The sequence below is a fragment of the Dermacentor albipictus genome, chromosome 3 (genome assembly GCF_038994185.2).
Source record: "Dermacentor albipictus isolate Rhodes 1998 colony chromosome 3, USDA_Dalb.pri_finalv2, whole genome shotgun sequence".
Classification (NCBI taxonomy): Eukaryota; Metazoa; Arthropoda; class Arachnida; order Ixodida; family Ixodidae; genus Dermacentor; species Dermacentor albipictus.
The window spans coordinates 11,000,135-11,009,763 of record NC_091823.1 but is presented as its reverse complement, the minus strand read 5'-3'; positions in this window follow the sequence as shown (position 1 = coordinate 11,009,763).

Below are 9,629 nucleotides of genomic sequence, written 5' to 3'. Positions count from 1 at the left end.
ATGGTTCTTCCCGTACATCACTCCCCTCGTACTCGCTGATACCGATTTACGCGAAAAATGAACGAATAGGCCCACATTATTTTCTGGAAAAAGTCTAAAAACGGTAAGGCTATAGCCCAGGAAATCATCATCTCAGCAAGGTTCAGTAAGCTTTCTCCTAAGCGATGGTTCTTCCCGTACATCACTCCCCTCGTACTCGCTGATGCCGATTTACGCGAAAAATGAACGAATAGGCCTACATTAATTTTCTCGAAAAAGTCTAAAAACGGTAAGGCTATAGCCCAGGAAATCATCATCTCAGTAAGGTTCAGTAAGCTTTCGCCAAAGCGATGGTTCTTCCCGTACATCACTCCCCTCGTACACGCTGATACCGATTTACGCGAAAAATGAACGAATAGGCCCACATTATTTTTTCGAAAAAGTCTAAAAACGGTAAGGCTATAGCCCAGGAAATCATCATCTCAGCAAGGTTCAGTAAGCTTTCTCCTAAGCGATGCTTCTTCCCGTACATCACTCCCCTCGTACTCGCTGATGCCGATTTACGCGAAAAATGAACGAATAGGCCCACATTAATTTTCTCGAAAAAGTCTAAAAACGGTAAGGCTATAGCCCAGGAAATCATCATCTCAGCAAGGTTCAGTAAGCTTTCGCCAAAGCGATGGTTCTTCCCGTACATCACTCCCCTCGTACACGCTGATACCGATTTACGCGAAAAATGAACGAATAGGCCCACATTATTTTCTCGAAAAAGTCTAAAAACGGTAAGGCTATAGCCCAGGAAATCATCATCTCACCAAGGTTCCGTAAACTTTCTCCAAAGCGATGGTTCTTCCCGTACATCACTCCCCTCGCACACGCCGATGCCGACTTACGCGAAAAATGAACGAATAGGCCCACATTATTTTCTCGAAAAAGTCTAAAAACGGTAAAGCTATAGCCCAGGAAATCATCATCTCAGCAAGGTTCAGTAAGCTTTCGCCAAAGCGATGGTTCTTCCCGTACATCACTCCCCTCGTACACGCTGATACCGATTTACGTGAAAAATGAACGAATAGGCCCACATTATTTTCTCGAAAAACTCCAAAATCGGTAAGGCTATTCCCCAGGAAATCATCATCTCAGCAAGGTTCAGTAAGCTTTCTCCTAAGCGATGGTTCTTCCCGTACATCACTCCCCTCGTACACGCTGATACCGATTTACGCGAAAAATGAACGAATAGGCCCACATTATTTTCTCGAAAAAGTCTAAAAACGGTAAGGCTATAGCCCAGGAAATCATCATCTCAGCAAGGTTCAGTAAGCTTTCGCCAAAGCGATGGTTCTTCCCGTACATCACTCCCCTCGTACTCGCTGATGCCGATTTACGCGAAAAATAAACGAATAGGCCCACATTAATTTTCTCGAAAAAGTCTAAAAACGGTAAGGCTATAGCCCAGGAAATCATCATCTCAGCAAGGTTCAGTAAGCTTTCGCCAAAGCGATGGTTCTTCCAGTACATCACTGCCCTCGTACACGCTGATACCGATTTACGCGAAAAATGAACGAGTAGGCCCACATTAATTTTCTCGAAAAAGTCTAAAAACGGTAAGGCTATAGCCCAGGAAATCATCATCTCAGCAAGGTTCAGTAAGCTTTCGCCAAAGCGATGGTTCTTCCCGTACATCACTCCCCTCGTACACGCTGATACCGATTTACGCGAAAAATGAACAAATAGGCCCACATTAATTTTCTCGAAAAAGTCTAAAAACGGTAAGGCTATAGCCCAGGAAATCATCATCTCAGCAAGGTTCAGTAAGCTTTCTGCTAAGCGATGGTTCTTCCCGTACATCACTCCCCTCGTACACGCTGATACCGATTTACGCGAAAAATGAACGAATAGGCCCACATTATTTTCTCGAAAAAGTCTAAAAACGGTAAGGCTATAGCCCAGGAAATCATCATCTCAGCAAGGTTCAGTAAGCTTTCGCCAAAGCGATGGTTCTTCCCGTACATCACTCCCCTCGTACTCGCTGATACCGATTTACGCGAAAAATGAACGAATAGGCCCACATTATTTTCTGGAAAAAGTCTAAAAACGGTAAGGCTATAGCCCAGGAAATCATCATCTCAGCAAGGTTCAGTAAGCTTTCTCCTAAGCGATGGTTCTTCCCGTACATCACTCCCCTCGTACTCGCTGATGCCGATTTACGCGAAAAATGAACGAATAGGCCTACATTAATTTTCTCGAAAAAGTCTAAAAACGGTAAGGCTATAGCCCAGGAAATCATCATCTCAGTAAGGTTCAGTAAGCTTTCGCCAAAGCGATGGTTCTTCCCGTACATCACTCCCCTCGTACACGCTGATACCGATTTACGCGAAAAATGAACGAATAGGCCCACATTATTTTCTCGAAAAAGTCTAAAAACGGTAAGGCTATAGCCCAGGAAATCATCATCTCAGCAAGGTTCAGTAAGCTTTCTCCTAAGCGATGCTTCTTCCCGTACATCACTCCCCTCGTACTCGCTGATGCCGATTTACGCGAAAAATGAACGAATAGGCCCACATTAATTTTCTCGAAAAAGTCTAAAAACGGTAAGGCTATAGCCCAGGAAATCATCATCTCAGCAAGGTTCAGTAAGCTTTCGCCAAAGCGATGGTTCTTCCCGTACATCACTCCCCTCGTACACGCTGATACCGATTTACGCGAAAAATGAACGAATAGGCCCACATTATTTTCTCGAAAAAGTCTAAAAACGGTAAGGCTATAGCCCAGGAAATCATCATCTCACCAAGGTTCCGTAAACTTTCTCCAAAGCGATGGTTCTTCCCGTACATCACTCCCCTCGCACACGCCGATGCCGATTTACGCGAAAAATGAACGAATAGGCCCACATTATTTTCTCGAAAAAGTCTAAAAACGGTAAAGCTATAGCCCAGGAAATCATCATCTCAGCAAGGTTCAGTAAGCTTTCGCCAAAGCGATGGTTCTTCCCGTACATCACTCCCCTCGTACACGCTGATACCGATTTACGCGAAAAATGAACGAATAGGCCCACATTATTTTCTCGAAAAACTCCAAAATCGGTAAGGCTATTCCCCAGGAAATCATCATCTCAGCAAGGTTCAGTAAGCTTTCTCCTAAGCGATGGTTCTTCCCGTACATCACTCCCCTCGTACACGCTGATACCGATTTACGCGAAAAATGAACGAATAGGCCCACATTATTTTCTCGAAAAAGTCTAAAAACGGTAAGGCTATAGCCCAGGAAATCATCATCTCAGCAAGGTTCAGTAAGCTTTCGCCAAAGCGATGGTTCTTCCCGTACATCACTCCCCTCGTACTCGCTGATGCCGATTTACGCGAAAAATAAACGAATAGGCCCACATTAATTTTCTCGAAAAAGTCTAAAAACGGTAAGGCTATAGCCCAGGAAATCATCATCTCAGCAAGGTTCAGTAAGCTTTCGCCAAAGCGATGGTTCTTCCAGTACATCACTGCCCTCGTACACGCTGATACCGATTTACGCGAAAAATGAACGAGTAGGCCCACATTAATTTTCTCGAAAAAGTCTAAAAACGGTAAGGCTATAGCCCAGGAAATCATCATCTCAGCAAGGTTCAGTAAGCTTTCGCCAAAGCGATGGTTCTTCCCGTACATCACTCCCCTCGTACACGCTGATACCGATTTACGCGAAAAATGAACAAATAGGCCCACATTAATTTTCTCGAAAAAGTCTAAAAACGGTAAGGCTATAGCCCAGGAAATCATCATCTCAGCAAGGTTCAGTAAGCTTTCTGCTAAGCGATGGTTCTTCCCGTACATCACTCCCCTCGTACACGCTGATACCGATTTACGCGAAAAATGAACAAATAGGCCCACATTAATTTTCTCGAAAAAGTCTAAAAACGGTAAGGCTATAGCCCAGGAAATCATCATCTCAGCAAGGTTCAGTAAGCTTTCTGCTAAGCGATGGTTCTTCCCGTACATCACTCCCCTCGTACACGCTGATACCGATTTACACGAAAAATGAACAAATAGGCCCACATTAATTTTCTCGAAAAAGTCTAAAAACGGTAAGGCTATAGCCCAGGAAATCATCATCTCAGCAAGGTTCAGTAAGCTTTCTGCTAAGCGATGGTTCTTCCCGTACATCACTCCCCTCGTACTCGCTGATACCGATTTACGCGAAAAATGAACGAATAGGCCCACATTAATTTTCTCGAAAAAGTCTAAAAACGGTAAGGCTATAGCCCAGGAAATCATCATCTCAGCAAGGTTCAGTAAGCTTTCGCCAAAGCGATGGTTCTTCCCGTACATCACTCCCCTCATACACGCTGATACCGATTTACGCGAAAAATGAACGAATAGGCCCACATTAATTTTCTTGAAAAAGTCTAAAAACGGTAAGGCTATAGCCCAGGAAATCATCGTCTCAGCAAGGTTCAGTAAGCTTTCTCCTAAGCGATGGTTCTTCCCGTACGTCACACCCCTCGTACTCGCTGATGCCGATTTACGCGAAAAATGAACGAATAGGCCCACATTAATTTTCTCGAAAAAGTCGAAAAACGGTAAGGCTATAGCCCAGGAAATCATCGTCTCAGCAAAGTTCAGTAAGCTTCCTCGAAAGCGATGGTTCTTCCCGTGCATCACTCCCCTCGTACACGCTGATGCCGATTTACGCGAAAAATGAACGAATAGGCCCACATTAATTTTCTCGAAAAAGTCTAAAAACGGTAAGGTCATAGCCCAGGAAATCATAATCTCAGCAAGGTTCAGTAAGCTTTCTCCAAAGCGATGGTTCTTCCCGTACATCACACCCCTCGTACACGCTGATGCCGATTTACCCGAAAAATGAACGAATAGGCCCACATTAATTTTCTCGAAAAAGTCTAAAAACGGTAAGGCTATAGCCCAGGAAATCATCATCTCAGCAAGGTTCAGTAAGCTTTCTCCTAAGCGATGGTTCTTCCCGTACATCACTCCCCTCGTACACGCTGATACCGATTTACGCGAAAAATGAACGAATAGGCCCACATTATTTTCTCGAAAAAGTCTAAAAACGGTAAGGCTATAGCCCAGGAAATCATCATCTCAGCAAGGTTCAGTAAGCTTTCGCCAAAGCGATGGTTCTTCCCGTACATCACTCCCCTCGTACTCGCTGATACCGATTTACGCGAAAAATGAACGAATAGGCCCACATTATTTTCTGGAAAAAGTCTAAAAACGGTAAGGCTATAGCCCAGGAAATCATCATCTCAGCAAGGTTCAGTAAGCTTTCTCCTAAGCGATGGTTCTTCCCGTACATCACTCCCCTCGTACTCGCTGATGCCGATTTACGCGAAAAATGAACGAATAGGCCTACATTAATTTTCTCGAAAAAGTCTAAAAACGGTAAGGCTATAGCCCAGGAAATCATCATCTCAGTAAGGTTCAGTAAGCTTTCGCCAAAGCGATGGTTCTTCCCGTACATCACTCCCCTCGTACACGCTGATACCAATTTACGCGAAAAATGAACGAATAGGCCCACATTATTTTCTCGAAAAAGTCTAAAAATGGTAAGGCTATAGCCCAGGAAATCATCATCTCAGCAAGGTTCAGTAAGCTTTCTCCTAAGCGATGCTTCTTCCCGTACATCACTCCCCTCGTACTCGCTGATGCCGATTTACGCGAAAAATGAACGAATAGGCCCACATTAATTTTCTCGAAAAAGTCTAAAAACGGTAAGGCTATAGCCCAGGAAATCATCATCTCAGCAAGGTTCAGTAAGCTTTCGCCAAAGCGATGGTTCTTCCCGTACATCACTCCCCTCGTACACGCTGATACCGATTTACGCGAAAAATGAACGAATAGGCCCACATTATTTTCTCGAAAAAGTCTAAAAACGGTAAGGCTATAGCCCAGGAAATCATCATCTCACCAAGGTTCAGTAAACTTTCTCCAAAGCGATGGTTCTTCCCGTACATCACTCCCCTCGCACACGCCGATGCCGATTTACGCGAAAAATGAACGAATAGGCCCACATTATTTTCTCGAAAAAGTCTAAAAACGGTGAAGCTATAGCCCAGGAAATCATCATCTCAGCAAGGTTCAGTAAGCTTTCGCCAAAGCGATGGTTCTTCCCGTACATCACTCCCCTCATACACGCTGATACCGATTTACGCGAAAAATAAACGAATAGGCCCACATTAATTTTCTCGAAAAAGTCTAAAAACGGTAAGGCTATAGCCCAGGAAATCATCATCTCAGCAAGGTTCAGTAAGCTTTCGCCAAAGCGATGGTTCTTCCAGTACATCACTGCCCTCGTACACGCTGATACCGATTTACGCGAAAAATGAACGAGTAGGCCCACATTAATTTTCTCGAAAAAGTCTAAAAACGGTAAGGCTATAGCCCAGGAAATCATCATCTCAGCAAGGTTCAGTAAGCTTTCGCCAAAGCGATGGTTCTTCCCGTACATCACTCCCCTCGTACACGCTGATACCGATTTACGCGAAAAATGAACAAATAGGCCCACATTAATTTTCTCGAAAAAGTCTAAAAACGGTAAGGCTATAGCCCAGGAAATCATCATCTCAGCAAGGTTCAGTAAGCTTTCTGCTAAGCGATGGTTCTTCCCGTGCATCACTCCCCTCGTACACGCTGATACCGATTTACGCGAAAAATGAACAAATAGGCCCACATTAATTTTCTCGAAAAAGTCTAAAAACGGTAAGGCTATAGCCCAGGAAATCATCATCTCAGCAAGGTTCAGTAAGCTTTCTGCTAAGCGATGGTTCTTCCCGTACATCACTCCCCTCGTACACGCTGATACCGATTTACGCGAAAAATGAACAAATAGGCCCACATTAATTTTCTCGAAAAAGTCTAAAAACGGTAAGGCTATAGCCCAGGAAATCATCATCTCAGCAAGGTTCAGTAAGCTTTCTGCTAAGCGATGGTTCTTCCCGTACATCACTCCCCTCGTACTCGCTGATACCGATTTACGCGAAAAATGAACGAATAGGCCCACATTAATTTTCTCGAAAAAGTCTAAAAACGGTAAGGCTATAGCCCAGGAAATCATCATCTCAGCAAGGTTCAGTAAGCTTTCGCCAAAGCGATGGTTCTTCCCGTACATCACTCCCCTCATACACGCTGATACCGATTTACGCGAAAAATGAACGAATAGGCCCACATTAATTTTCTTGAAAAAGTCTAAAAACGGTAAGGCTATAGCCCAGGAAATCATCGTCTCAGCAAGGTTCAGTAAGCTTTCTCCTAAGCGATGGTTCTTCCCGTACGTCACTCCCCTCGTACTCGCTGATGCCGATTTACGCGAAAAATGAACGAATAGGCCCACATTAATTTTCTCGAAAAAGTCGAAAAACGGTAAGGCTATAGCCCAGGAAATCATCGTCTCAGCAAAGTTCAGTAAGCTTCCTCGAAAGCGATGGTTCTTCCCGTGCATCACTCCCCTCGTACACGCTGATGCCGATTTACGCGAAAAATGAACGAATAGGCCCACATTAATTTTCTCGAAAAAGTCTAAAAACGGTAAGGTTATAGCCCAGGAAATCATAATCTCAGCAAGGTTCAGTAAGCTTTCTCCAAAGCGATGGTTCTTCCCGTACATCACACCCCTCGTACACGCTGATGCCGATTTACCCGAAAAATGAACGAATAGGCCCACATTAATTTTCTCGAAAAAGTCTAAAAACGGTAAGGTTATAGCCTAGGAAATCATCATCTCAGCAAGGTTCAGTAAGCTTTCTCCAGAGCGATGGTTCTTCCCGTACATCACTCCCCTCTTACACGCTGATACCGATTTACGCGAAAAATGAACGAATAGGCCCACATTAATTTTCTCGAAAAAGTCTAAAAACGGTAAGGTTATAGCCCAGGAAATCATAATCTCAGCAAGGTTCAGTAAGCTTTCTCCAAAGCGATGGTTCTTCCCGTACATCACACCCCTCGTACAGGCTGATGCCGATTTACCCGAAAAATGAACGAATAGGCCCACATTAATTTTCTCGAAAAAGTCTAAAAACGGTAAGGTTCAAGCCCAGGAAATCATCATCTCAGCAAGGTTCACTAAGCTTCCTCGAAAGCGATGGTTCTTCCCGTGCATCACTCCCCTCGTACACGCTGATGCCGATTTACGCGAAAAATGAACGAATAGGCCCACATTAATTTTCTCGAAAAAGTATAAAAACGGTAAGGTTATAGCCCAGGAAATCATAATCTCAGCAAGGTTCAGTAAGCTTTCTCCAAAGCGATGGTTCTTCCCGTACATCACACCCCTCGTACACGCTGATGCCGATTTACCCGAAAAATGAACGAATAGGCCCACATTAATTTTCTCGAAAAAGTCTAAAAACGGTAAGGTTATAGCCTAGGAAATCATCATCTCAGCAAGGTTCAGTAAGCTTTCTCCAGAGCGATGGTTCTTCCCGTACATCACTCCCCTCTTACACGCTGATACCGATTTACGCGAAAAATGAACGAATAGGCCCACATTAATTTTCTCGAAAAAGTCTAAAAACGGTAAGGTTATAGCCCAGGAAATCATAATCTCAGCAAGGTTCAGTAAGCTTTCTCCAAAGCGATGGTTCTTCCCGTACATCACACCCCTCGTACAGGCTGATGCCGATTTACCCGAAAAATGAACGAATAGGCCCACATTAATTTTCTCGAAAAAGTCTAAAAACGGTAAGGTTCAAGCCCAGGAAATCATCATCTCAGCAAGGTTCACTAAGCTTCCTCGAAAGCGATGGTTCTTCCCGTGCATCACTCCCCTCGTACACGCTGATGCCGATTTACGCGAAAAATGAACGAATAGGCCCACATTAATTTTCTCGAAAAAGTATAAAAACGGTAAGGTTCTAGCCCAGGAAACCATCATCTCAGCAAGGTTCAGTAAGCTTTCTCCAAAGCGATGGTTCTTCCCGTACATCACACCCCTCGTACACGCTGATGCCGATTTACGCGAAAAATGAACGAATAGGCCCACATTAATTTTCTCGAAAAAGTCTAAAAACGGTAAGGTTATAGCCCAGGAAATCATCGTCTCAGCAAGGTTAAGTAAGCTCTCTCCAAAACGATGGTTCTTCCCGTACATCACTCCCCTCGTACACGCTGATGCCGATTTACGCGAAAAATGAACGAATAGGCCCACATTAATTTTCTCGAAAAAGTATAAAAACGGTAAGGTTCTAGCCCAGGAAACCATCATCTCAGCAAGGTTCAGTAAGCTTTCTCCAAAGCGATGGTTCTTCCCGTACATCACACCCCTCGTACACGCTGATGCCGATTTACGCGAAAAATGAACGAATAGGCCCACATTAATTTTCTCGAAAAAGTCTAAAAACGGTAAGGTTATAGCCCAGGAAATCATCGTCTCAGCAAGGTTAAGTAAGCTCTCTCCAAAACGATGGTTCTTCCCGTACATCACACCCCTCTTACACGCTGATGACGATTTACCCGAAAAATGAACGAATAGGCCCACATTAATTTTCTCGAAAAAGTCTAAAAACGGTAAGGTTATAGCCCAGGAAATCATCGTCTCAGCAAAGTTCAGTAAGCTTCCTCGAAAGCGATGGTTCTTCCCGTACATCACTCCCCTCGTACACGCTGATGCCGATTTACGCGAAAAATGAACGAATAGGCCCACAT